The sequence below is a fragment of the Erpetoichthys calabaricus genome, chromosome 8 (assembly GCF_900747795.2).
Source record: "Erpetoichthys calabaricus chromosome 8, fErpCal1.3, whole genome shotgun sequence".
NCBI lineage: Eukaryota > Metazoa > Chordata > Cladistia > Polypteriformes > Polypteridae > Erpetoichthys > Erpetoichthys calabaricus.
Genome location: NC_041401.2, coordinates 1,801,276 through 1,814,136, shown reverse-complemented (window position 1 = coordinate 1,814,136; position 12,861 = coordinate 1,801,276). Strand labels below are relative to the sequence as shown.

General features: G+C 44.2%; 1 protein-coding gene across 12 annotated transcripts in view; it reads left to right on the top strand.

Moving 5' to 3' along the window:
• carf (calcium responsive transcription factor) overlaps positions 1-12,861 on the top strand; it is a 126,017-nt gene that overhangs the window by 78,052 nt on the left and 35,104 nt on the right. The gene's annotated exons all lie outside the window — the stretch shown is intronic.

Below are 12,861 nucleotides of genomic sequence, written 5' to 3'. Positions count from 1 at the left end.
TTTGAGACAATACATTTGGTACAAAACATGCGATGTCCACATCCAGAATATACCAATTGGTTATTGCAACTAGGAGATGGAAACCTTACCAATACATATGGACTTCACCCAGATATTATTCAGATCCCTCAAGCCTTTATCTGCAACGACTTAGTGACGGAGGTGTTTGGAACAGCAATCACGTTAGACCAGATACCACTATTAACACAATGGGTTATATTATGTCCAAAGAATATTGACGTTGATGGCATAAATAAGCAGGTCATTGCGTTACTTCCTGGAGAAAGCCGCCTCTTTCTAAATACTGACAATGTTGATTCTGAGGACGAGAATGAGCATCTCAATTTCCCCTTAGAATATTTAAACACTATTAACCCAGCCGGATTACCACAACACAATCTTAACCTTAAAATCGGGACAATAGTCATGTTATTAAGAAACCGTAATACTAAACAAGGTTTATGCGACGGTACACGTTTAGTCATCAACACCATGACAGACAATGTTATTGAAGCAAAAGTACTTCCAGGATCACATTCTAACAATACTGTTTTGATTCCTAGAGTTGATCTTACAAGTTCTGACCTGGAATTACCTTTTACACTTAAACGATGCCAATTTCCCATTAAACCTGCATTTGCCATGACAACAAATCCCAAGGACAAACCATGGACAGAGTTGGCATATACAGTACCTCTCTGAGCCTGTATTTGGACATGGACAACTTTATGTAGCCTTTTCAAGAATTTGGCATTCATCTGACATTAAAGTTAAAGTTATAGATACTCCATACCAAGGAAAACTCATTCAAGGACAACACACCATCTTTACTACAAATGTTGTGTATAAAGAAATATTCCAATAAATCTTGTAATAAATGTGCCATGCTATGGGTTCTTTACTTCCTTTGTTCGTCATCTACACCTTTACACTCCAATATATCTCATACACACATCAATGTATTTTGGGTTACCCAACACCAGGGGTTGGCGAGCGAAGCGAGCAGGGGGCGGAGCCCCCTAGTATATATATATATATCATCAGAAATGTCCCAGAATCCACTGTAAATGCCCGTCTAGGGAGGGAATCAGCAACAAGCACAGGTCAGGTCAGGTCAGGTTGGAGACCCTGCACTGGTACAGCGCATTGCCGCACCCACCACATGACGAAACACCTCGGGATCCTGGATGGCGACCCCCCCAGGCAGACATGCGGTCTGTCCAGTCCCATCCTCCACAAATGACTCTCTATCTGCCACATCCAGGTGTTACGTGGGCATCCCCTTGGCCTGGTCCAGCCACTTGGGTCCTCAGCAGTGAGGGTCCTGTGAGCAGATCATCGTCAGGTAATCGCACCTGATGGCCATAGTGCCGTAACTGACGCTCCCTCACCATGCATGTCACGTGCCTCATTGGCGACTCCATGAGCAACACAAAGTCACACCAATGGGACACCAGGACCCTCTGAAGAGACACACATGAAAGAGTCCGGTCTCAGTCTCAGGTCACTGGATAGCGTCCATGGCTCACAATCATATGGCAAGAAACAACAATCACAACAGCATTTATTTCTGTAACACATTTCCATAGGCAGGATGTTAAAGAAAGAAAATAGATAAGAATAACAAAGAATAAATAACTAACAAGAAATAAATACTCTACACTTACATAAGATAGATATACATTAGTAGAGAAGTAGAGTCCTTATATAGAGAATCAGTTGAGTCAGATAACAAGGGGCGATAGCCGGGGGGGTGTGGGGGACCAAAAACAAAAACCTCAAAGAACGAGAAGCTGCAGAAAAAAAAAAATCTGCAAGGGTTCCAAGGCCAAAAGACCAGCCAAGCCCCCAGTGGGCATTGGTTCCAGGCTTTGTCCCAGAGGTCACTTTGAGCCTCACAGGTGGCTGCACAGGACTTTGATCAGGTGGTGGTGGCACAGAACGCCACCACAGAAGAACCAGAAGAGAAGGAAGAGAAAAGTAAAGATTAGTAAAGACTGCAAGTCTACGTGTGTTTACTTTATTAGGATGTCACAGGTGGCTGGGGGGGTGACCCGGCCAGGATGCCCTCGGAGGACCTGAAGAGGGCTTACGCCTCCCCCAGACCACGTGGGGACGACCGCCCTGGTGGCTATGGGGACCACGGGTACAGAGCTTTAAAGCTCAGCCCTGTACGGGCCTGTGGTCACCGCCAGGGGGCGCCCCAATGCCTATGGAGCTCTGGACCTCAGCACTGCCGCCACACCCGGAAGTGCTGGTGGGGAAGAAGATCGGGGACACCCGGAGTGGTTCTGGGTGTGCAGCTGGCACTTCCGCCACACTGGAGAGTGCCGGCGGAAGATTGTCAGGAGGCACCTGGAGCACATCTGGGTGATTATAAAAGGGGGGAGTCGAGAGGCCGAGAAGACAAGGTCTTGGTGGAGAGGCAAGGAGGCGGCCTGAAGAGAAAGTGGCATAGTGTGTTGTTGGCCTGGACGTTTGGGGACTTTGGGGTTATGCTGCACTATTGTAAATATAAGTATAGAGAATAAACGTGTGTTGGGTGATTTAAACATGTCCGCCTGTCTGTGTCCGGGCCGAGGTCCACAAGGAGTACAACTAAAATCCATCCATTCATTTTATCAACCCACTGAATCCGAACACAGGGTCACGGGGGTCTGCTGGAGCCAATCCCAGCCAACACAGGGCACAAGGCAGGAACCAGTCCCGGGCAGGGTGCCAACCTACTGCAGGACACACACACCCACACACGAGGGACAATTTAGAATCGCCAATCCACCTAACCTGCATGTCTTTGGACTGTGGGAGGAAACCCACGCAGACACGGGGAGAACATGCAAACTCCACACAGGGAGGACCCGGGCAGCAAACCCAGACAGGTCTCCTTACTGCAAGGCAGCATAACTAAAATGTGGCTACAAATAAAATCCAAAAACGTTGCACAGTGTCAGCCTGGTGTGGCTCTGGTCAGTAAAGCCTTCCAGATATTTGGTGCAGAAGGCCGACTCACTGCTTCCTTTATGCTTGGCTCTTGGAATAAAAAGCAGACTGTCCTGAATGCCAAGAATCCCCAAAGAAACTTCCAAAAGTGCCCCCTGGGGTGCTACTCACCATCAAACCCAGCTTTTTATAAGGCCAAACACAGGATCTCCTTAAAATAAGATTTATTTTTCACAAGAGTGCACCAAACAGAACATAAGCTCTGTGAAGCACAAAAGGTGTTGCCGGACACCAAAAGCAAACCAAGTCCCACACACGAAATCCAAGGGGAAGTCAAATAACAGTGTAGGGGTCTGGTGCCACTAAGATTCGCGACGGAGATTTTTTTTTTTTTTTTTGGTGGAGATTTCAGGGACGCACCCCAGCCTCGGCCCAACCCGCGCACACACTCATAAGCAGAGACACAAAAGCAAGCGGTAATAAAACGGCAATTAAAGAATGTATTCAACAATAATGAATGAAAGAACGATCCCACCCCAGTACAATAAACACAAACCACTAACAGAAAGCACACACTAGGAAGTCCATGAAAACAGCAACTGATGAAATGAAATGATGGAGGTGGAGAGTCCAGAGATCAACTTGCCGTGTGTGAATGTAACGGTCAGTCCTACTGGGATTTCCTGATGAGATGATGATGATGATGTGTGAGGGGATCAGGACAACAACAACAACATTTATTTCTAGATCACATTTTCATACAAAAAGTAGCTCAAAGTGCTTTACATAATGAAGAAAAGAAAAATAAAAGACAAAATAAGAAAGTAAAATAAGACAACATTAGTTAACATAGAAAAGGAGTAAGGGCCGATGGCCAGGGGGGACAGAAAAAACAAAAAAAAACTCCAGAAAGCTGGAGAAAAAAATAAAATCTGCAGGGGTTCCAGGCCACGAGACCACCCGGCCAGTCCCCTCTGGGCATTCCACCTAACATAAATGAAATACAGTAATCCCTCGCTACTTCACGGTTCACTTTTCGCGGATTCACGACTTCGCGGATTTTATATTTAAGCATACCTAAATACATAACGCGGATTTTTCGCTGCTTCGCGGGTTTTTGCGCACAGTGGGTCTTTTTACTTCAGGTACTTGCTTCCTAAGTTGGTTTGCCCAGTTGATTTCATACAAGAGATGCTATTGGCGGATGGCTGAGAAGCTACCCAATCAGAGCACGCAGTTAAGTTCCTGTGTGCTGATTGGCTCAGCGACGGAGTGCTGCATTAACCAGGAAGTCTCATCTCACTCATTCAGCATTAACGTGCTACTGCTTCAGGGGCCATGTCCAAGCGCCAACAGAAGATGCAAATGATTGCAGAAAAGGTAAAAGTTTTGGAAATGTTGAAGGAAGGGAACAGCTACACCGCTGCAGGACATCGATTCTTTTTATTTAAAAGGGAGGAAGAACATATAAGATCTACGGCCGCAGTGTCCTTTAACCAGGGCGCAAAACGAGTTGCAAGTGGACGTGATAAGGCAGTAGTCTGGATGGAATCTGCTTTAGGAATCTTTGCAACAAGGTCGACGACGTCATGACCGCCTACAAGCTGCTACGTGTACTTCGCTATACAGTAAGTGTAAACTTATCTACCGATTTCATATTTCTTAGCAGTTGTCCCTGTTATTAATAGAGTAAAGGGTGGGTTGTAAACAATACAGGGAGGGTTTAAAAACGTCCAAATACACGTTAAATAATTAAATAAATATGGTGTCCCTACTTCGCGGAAATTCAGTTATCGCGGTCGGCCTTGGAACCTATCTCCCACGATAAGTGAGGGATTACTGTAGTCCTCTTTGTATTTAGGGTTCTCACAGAAGGACTTGATGATGATGATGATGGTCATGCAGACTTCTGGCTTTTAATCCATCACTGTTGGAACATCACGGTGCTTTGAGTAGATGGTGGTGGCCACCAGCAAAAGGACACCGGAAAAGGAAACAGAAGAGAGAGTAGGGGTTAGTACAGAGAGGACGACCACCCAAAACACCCAAAGACACCTAAAACAGGAGACGATCCTCGACAAGACGAGAAATCACAGGCAGCCAAAACGGGACGGCAAACGAACAGGCAACTCCAGACACAAAACACAAAAAACGTCTTCCTTTGTTATCACTGGCCCCCTTTTAAGTGTCGCGCCGGCCTCCTTGTACCCAACAGCCCCAGCAGACATCCAATCAGAGCCACTGCAGGGACTGCTGGGAGTTGAAGTTTCAGTCCCCAGTAGCACCGCTACAATCCCCACCCCCAGGCCATGGTGTACGGCCCAACCAAGGCTTGAGGTTTGAGATGTTCACCGTATCTACCTTTTTGGTCCCCGGTAATCCCCACTGTACTGTGTAGGTCAGCGGACCCTTCTGTTGGATGATAGTTGCCGGGCTGAACAACTTCGGAGCCAGTTTAGCATTGGCTTTGGAGAGGGGATGAGTCCTGATCCAGACTCTCTCCCCAACTGAGAATTGTACAGGCGGCTTATGTCTCTGGTTGTACGACTGAGCCATCACCGTCCTCTCCTTCACCCGTTGAGTAATTCGCTGTAATGATTGTAAATGCTCACGAATCGATGTGTCTGCTTTGGGTGGATTGTGATCGATTATTCTTTCCAGACGGCCGTCAAGATGTCTGCCTAAAGCTAACAATGCTGGGGTCTCACCTGTAACCTCATGCACCGCCGTGTTCAATGCACCGTCCTTGGACCCAGAAGCCATTGCACTCCCAGCAGACGACCAATCACAGCCAGTGCAGGGACTGCTGGGAGTTGAAGTTTCAATCACCAGTAGCACCGCTACAACAGCACAGGTTTAAAATATCCACTGAATCACAAAGTACAGAAAATCCTAGTAATAACTTCAGAGGACTCGCCACACCACGAGCGCATTCAGAATGAACAGAAAGGAACCCTGGGATGACCCCGCCTTTATAGGGCTGAGGGCGGTCCCTGGCGGTGATGGGCAGGTGGCCCCGCCTCAAGAGGAATCACCCACAAAACACATGGAATGTAAGCGAGGCACACGTGTACAAAATCAAATACAAAGAATAACGCAAAGAACCAGAAAGGAAATGAATACAAGCAAAGGAATTAAAAAATGAACACAGAAGACCGAAAAACAAGGATTGAAATACAACACAGAAAAACATCAAGTTACACCAAACCAGCTGCAAACCATTAAGAACAGCCAAGTCATTTATCAAAAATTTCTGTTCACGTTAGAAACTACAGGCTCACAAATAACCAACCGCCACTTCAAAAAAAATGTTTTCTTTACTTGAGCACAAAGGCTTCCACCATACCAGACATTTATTAAAATATTAGCTGTCCCCCCGCGGCTACGCCCACCTAGTAGTGAAACAGGACAAACTTTAAAAACCAATAAAACAATAAAAAATGTAATTCTAGCCAAAGAGAAGGTAGGTACCCTCCGACGTCAAACGCTGGCACTGTATCTGATCGTGTTCAGCTCTGACGGGAGAGAGTCCCCTGCGTGGCTAATGAGCAGCTACCCTCTAAAACACACGGAGCTCTGATCTCTCAAACGTTACTCCTTAACAATCTCTAGATGATAATGTCTGCCGAACAAACAGGGATTGACAGCTAAGCAGAGGCAAGGTGCGCTCCAACACATGGCGCGAGGTAGAGCGACTCGAATAGAGGCTGGTGAGTGAGTGAGGAAGGCCCCGCCCACTTCCCCCTCCCCTCAGCCAGCAGCCTCACTCTTGGATTGGCACACAGAAATCAGTACCGCAAGCGAACTCCGATACTTGAGAGAAGTCGCAAAATCAACCGGAATGTCCATTAAGTAGTGAAAAGTGGACAGACAGACTGACATTGGATCATATACATATATCTGTAGTCATAAGTACCATCCAAAGACATCAAAAAGGTTTGGGGCAGCCACCCATATATTATGCCCCGGCTGCAAATGGGTAATTTATTTGTGAGTTGTTCACAGGTCAGAGTCCAAAACAGAACTGATCTTAGGCTGATAAAGATGGTGGCGTTAAAGGCCGAGACAGGAAGTGATGTCATTGCGACTGGAACCGGAAGTGACGTCATCGTATGTGCCGGACCCAGAAGTGGTGTGATCGGGACCGGACGTGACACCATCATATGTGCCGGAAAACGGAAATGACCGCATCATAGGCACTGGAGCCGTGCAAGAAAGTCAGTGCAGCTCGCCACCCCCTGGTCTGGCGCGGTACTACTATTATTCAGGCCCTTTAGCTGCCTCCCGGTCGCACGTGTGTGACAATATATATATATATATATATATATATATATATAGACAGGCAGGCCAGGCAAACAGTCCTTAATTGCATGTTGTAGGAAACAAAGTCCAGGTGGTCAGTCTAACCATAGTATCTACCAGTGAATATTCACATCGCTGTCCATCGTGTCGTTTGGCAGGTTGGGTATTTGTGAGCCTCCAGTATGGAATGTGAACACAATTTTTGAGAAATGACCTGGCGGTTGTTTAGTGTGCATCTTGAAGTACAACACAGACCACCATTAGAAGATCTTTGATTATGAATGAGAACATTAGGGGACAGACACTCCAAAATATAGAAAGGAGCTGACGATTCTGAGCGTTACACCTCATTGGTGGGATTTGAAAGTGAGTTCTGAAGCCCCCGGGTAGCCAGTGTGGTGGCGCTAAGACTGCTGTGATGTGCTCAGATTTTCTTTTTCCAGTTCAGATTCTTGCTGCTGCCTTCTGGACTCACTTCAGTCGACTGACGTCTTTCTCAGGTCAGCCAGTTAGGGGGGCGTCACGGTAATCAAGTCGACTAAAAACAAAGGCGAGGATTCATGTCTCAGAGTCACGGAGTGTTAGGAGAGCTCTGACGTCTGAGATGAGCCTCAAATGGAAGAAAGACGTCCTGGTAATCTGGTGAAGGTGGAAGGAATATTCATCTGACAAAACTAATGACGTTGGGGAAAGACCCTCGTATATCGTAGTGATGAGTAGCCACAGAGGACTGACACCGGCCTGATGTGCCGTAAAACAACAAGAAATGAATGAACCAGGAAGTAGGGTGAGGTCATCAGGAAGTGAGGTCATTAGGAAGTGAGGTCATCAGGTTTGGACAGTGATGAGGTCATCAGGAAGTGAGGTCATCGGGAAGTGAGGTCATTGGGAAGTGAGGTCATCAGGTTTGGACAGTAGAGAGGTCATCGGGAAGTGAGGTCATCAGGAAGTGAGGTCATCAAGTTTGGACAGTAGTGACATCAGGAAGTGAGGTCATCGTGAAGTGAGGTCATCAGGTTTGGACAGTAGAGAGGTCATCGGGAAGTGAGGTCATCAAGTTTGGACAGTAGTGACATCAGGAAGTGAGGTCATCAGGTTTGGACAGTAGTGAGGTCATCGGGAAGTGAGGTCATCAGGAAGTGAGGTCATCGGGAAGTGAGGTCATCAGGTTTGGACAGTAGAGAGGTCATCGGAAAGTGAGGTCATCAGGTTTGGACAGTAGTGACATCAGGAAGTGAGGTCATCAGGTTTGGACAGTAGAGAGGTCATCAGGAAGTGAGGTCATCAGGTTTGGACAGTAGAGAAGCCATCTGGAAGTGAGGTCACCAGGTTTGGACAGTAGAGAGGCCATCAGGAAGTGAGGTCACCAGGTTTGGACAGTGGTGAGGTCATCAGGAGAGGGACAGAAGTGAGGAAGATCTCCTTAATCCTCTGTGGTTCTGTAGGACGAATGAGAGGAGGCATCAGGACTCTTTTCCTGACCCTTTTTCCGGTGTTTTCATGCCCTGATTCGGACCCTTTGGCTGTCCCCCAATCACATGTGTGTGACAACGTTTAGTTCGGAGTCCATGGTTACCCCTAAAGTCTTTTGGCTTTTAATGTTAGGGGGTCCACTTTATTTCTGATCCCCTCACTATTTCCATTTTTCCTGGTGACTGAGGTTTCAGTTTGTGTCCTTATTTAGGAAATGGCTGCTCATCCATTGAGAAACACAAGACAGACATTTGGTCAGAGAGCCATCAGGTGCTGCAGAGAAGTAAAGCCGCGTGTCATCTGCATGGCCGTGGTGGCCCACCTGGTGTTTTGAGATCATCTGAATTAATGGGAGGTTGGAGATTGAAAATAGCAGCAGGCCCAGAGTAGGTCTTGTGGAACGCCGTATAGAATATCATGGACCCCTCGACTACATTCACTGTCAAACCCTGGCAAGTATATGGCAAGGCAACAAAAGAAAAAAATCTTTATGGAAGGAGAATTTATTAACAGAAAATCCAAATGGCAACAATTGAAGACAAAGAGGCAATCCAAAGCAAACAGACTTCAGCATGCTAACCAGAAATCAGAATCCCAAAAGCAGAAGCAGAAGACTCAAAATGGAAAAACAGTAAAAAGGAAAAACTGACTAACCAGCACAGAGGGACTGCAATTCCCATGAGTGTTTGTCGGATTGGGGGCGGCCCTTCAGTGGAGAGTGACAGGTGGCCCCGCCTCTTGGGGAGTCACCCAAAAACACAAGGGACACTGCAGAACATTATATAATTAACATAACTATAGTTGCTATGAATTGAGAATCCCAGCACTAAAGAGTTCCAGAAACGCCCAGTAGAGGGCAGTAGTAACGAGGGGTGACACTTCTGACACTTCCTTACGTATTAAAAGATTTATTCCTCACAGAAATGCTGTGTAGTACTGTGACGCTCCGGCAAGAACAAAAGGCATACAATTCCTGTTAAAGAGAAATCCAAAAGCACACCAAGGCCCAACACGTAACGCAGAGAGTGGTCCAAAAACAGAGCAAAAAGGTCAAAAATATCCCATAATATCAAAAAAATGCACAAGTGTAGTAAAACACAAGTAAACTCACCAACTCCAAAGCGCATTCGCAAGGAACTGCCAGGGACTGCAGGAGACCCTCCACATTTATAGCGCGGTGGGCAGTTCCTGGCGATGATTGGCAGGTTGCCACACCTTTCGGGGGGACCACCCACAAAACAATATGGCTCAAAACACAGAGAGGCTTACATAAATAAACCAAATCAAAAACAAAGAAAAAGGCACGTCATCCACAAAAGTAACGTTGACAGAAATCCAAGACTTGAGAATGAACAAAACAGACGTGAAACATGAATTGTGTATCCTGACTGAAATAGAACAATAATTGCCAAAAATAACAATACGTGAATAAATGAACAGAACAATCCTATAAAAAAACAACAATGGAAAACAATAAAAGATAACAAAAAAAAAATAAAGCAGACAGAAAGAGGAAGGAACTGGCGAGGCACAGCTTACCCTCAGTCTCACGATGCCCCTCACTTGTCCTTTCCTTTATAAAGACCCACTTAGAGTGGCGCCACGCCATCTCTGCCACTCGTCCTGCCACCTGACCGGTGCTGACACTCAAACTTAAGGCCTTCAGGCAACAGTCAGCATCACATGACATGACATGTAATCAGCGGGGAGATCAAACGTGATGACGGTAACTGCTAATTCTCATTGCCGGAGGATGTCCAGTTACGTGACTAGAAACGACAGGGCATGACAACTGGAGGCTCTGTCACATGACACGATGTCTGGTCAGTAGAGACATCAAACGTGATGATGGTAACTGCTGACCTCATCCCCTCAGGATGTCAGATTACATGACTGGCCATTGCGGGGGATGAAAAAGGCCCCGACTCCGTGACGACTTTGCAGCACAATTTCCCATTTCCGTAGCATCATGAGCCAACATGGTGCCACCCGACAGAGCTGGTGCTGCATGAATGCCTTCCAAGCATGGAGAGTTCAGCCACAATCTCTGCCTTATTTTTTTCTTTGTTCCATTCTGTTGTGCTACAGTGGATTCAAAATGTACTGAGACCCCTTCACTTTCTGCACATTTGTTGTGTTGTAGATTTAATTTGAAATGGATACCTTTGACATTTTTGAACACCATTCTACTCTCTCAGACCCAAAATGACAAAGTGAAGACATGTTTTAGAAAGGTTTCTGAAAAAATCCCACATTGAAATCTCTCATTCATAAAAGCATTCAGACCCTTAGTGTCGTACTTTGTAGAAGCCCGTTTGGGAAGTCTCTACAAGCTTTGCACACCTGGATTTGGGCAGTTGATTCCATGCTTCCTAGCAGATCCCCTCAGGCTCCATTAGATTGGATGGGAAGTGTCTGTGAACGACCAACATCAGGTCTCTCCATGCATGGGATTGAAGTCTGGGCTTTGGCTGGGACACTCATGGACACTCAGAGACTTGTACCAAAGCCACTCCAGCGTTGTCTTGGCCGTGTGCTTCAGGTCATTGAAACGTCACCCCAGTCTGAGGTGGCCTGCACTTTTGAGCAGGTTTTCTTCAAGGACGTCTCTGTGTTTGGCGGCATTCATCCCTCCGCCAATTCTGACCAGTCTCCCTGTGCCCATCACATGCACTGCTGCCAACATACTTCACCATATTGATGGTATTTGATAGATAGATAGATAGATAGATAGATAGATAGATAGATAGATAGATAGATAGATAGATAGATAGATAGATAGATATGAAAGGCACTATATGATAGATAGATAGATAGATAGATAGATAGATAGATAGATAGATAGATAGATAGATAGATAGATAGATAGATAGATAGATAGATAGATAGATATGAAAGGCACTATATGATAGATAGATAGATAGATAGATAGATAGATAGATAGATAGATAGATAGATAGATAGATAGATAGATAGATAGATAGATATGAAAGGCACTATATGATAGATAGATAGATAGATAGATAGATAGATAGATAGATAGATATGAAAGGCACTATATGATAGATAGATAGATAGATAGATAGATAGATAGATAGATAGATAGATAGATATGAAAGGCACTATATAATAGATAGATAGATAGATAGATAGATAGATAGATAGATAGATAGATAGATAGATAGATATGAAAGGCACTATATAATAGATAGATAGATAGATAGATAGATAGATAGATAGATAGATAGATAGATAGATAGATAGATAGATAGATAGATATGAAAGGCACTATATGATAGATAGATAGATAGATAGATAGATAGATAGATAGATAGATAGATAGATAGATAGATAGATAGATAGAGTGAAAGGCACTATATAATAGATAGATAGATAGATAGATAGATAGATAGATAGATAGATAGATAGATAGATATGAAAGGCACTATATGATAGATAGATAGATAGATAGATAGATAGATAGATAGATAGATAGATAGATAGATAGATAGATAGATATGAAAGGCACTATATAATTAGATAGATAGATAGATAGATAGATAGATAGATAGATAGATATGAAAGGCACTATATAATAGATAGATAGATAGATAGATAGATATGAAAGGCACTATATGATAGATAGATAGATAGATAGATAGATAGATAGATAGATAGATAGATAGATAGATAGATATGAAAGGCACTATATGATAGATAGATAGATAGATAGATAGATAGATAGATATGAAAGGCACTATATGATAGATAGATAGATAGATAGATAGATAGATAGATAGATAGATATGAAAGGCACTATATAATAGATAGATAGATAGATAGATAGATAGATAGATAGATAGATAGATAGATAGATAGATAGATAGATATGAAAGGCACTATATAATAGATAGATAGATAGATAGATAGATAGATAGATAGATAGATAGATAGATAGATAGATAGATAGATATGAAAGGCACTATATAATAGATAGATAGATAGATAGATAGATAGATAGATAGATAGATAGATAGATAGATAGATAGATAGATAGATAGTGTAGTAGCCAGGATATAACGGAAGCTCTTTAAATAAATAAACTATACACAGACTTTGGTCTAAACAAAGAAGAAAATTAAAAAG